This window comes from Salmo trutta, unplaced genomic scaffold, assembly GCF_901001165.1.
Source record: "Salmo trutta unplaced genomic scaffold, fSalTru1.1, whole genome shotgun sequence".
In the NCBI taxonomy this organism is placed as follows: domain Eukaryota; kingdom Metazoa; phylum Chordata; class Actinopteri; order Salmoniformes; family Salmonidae; genus Salmo; species Salmo trutta.
In genome coordinates, this window is record NW_021822911.1 from 11,617,085 (window position 1) to 11,617,395 (window position 311).

The window sequence follows — 311 nt, forward strand, 5'->3', positions numbered from 1 at the left end:
GTGAGTCCAGTGTGTGTGTATGACTTGTGTGTGTGTCCAGTGTGTGTGTATCCAGTGTGTCTGTGTCCAGTGTGTGTGTGTCCCCAGTCTGTGTGTGTGTCCAGTGTGTGTCCAGTGTGTGTGTGTGTGTGTGTGTGTGTGTGTGTGTGTGTGTGTGTGTGTGTGTGTGTATTTGTCCAGTGTGTGTGTGTGTGTGTGTGTGAGAGTCCAGTGTGTGTGTGTGAGAGTGCAGCGTGTGTGTGTGTGTGAGTCCAGTTGTTTGTGTCCAGTGTATATGTGTGTGTGTGTGTGTGTTTGTGTGTGTGTGAGTC

At 49.8% G+C, this 311-nt stretch overlaps 1 protein-coding gene across 1 annotated transcript in view; it reads right to left on the bottom strand.

Annotated features, from left to right (window-relative positions):
- Positions 1-275: 275 nt before the first annotated feature.
- The window catches only part of LOC115186326 (tripartite motif-containing protein 16-like), an 18,089-nt gene continuing 18,053 nt past the window's right edge, over positions 276-311 (bottom strand). The window contains exon 7 of the mRNA XM_029746008.1: positions 276-311. This exon is cut by the window's right edge and continues 549 nt beyond it. The gene's annotated coding sequence lies outside the window, so the exon portion shown is untranslated.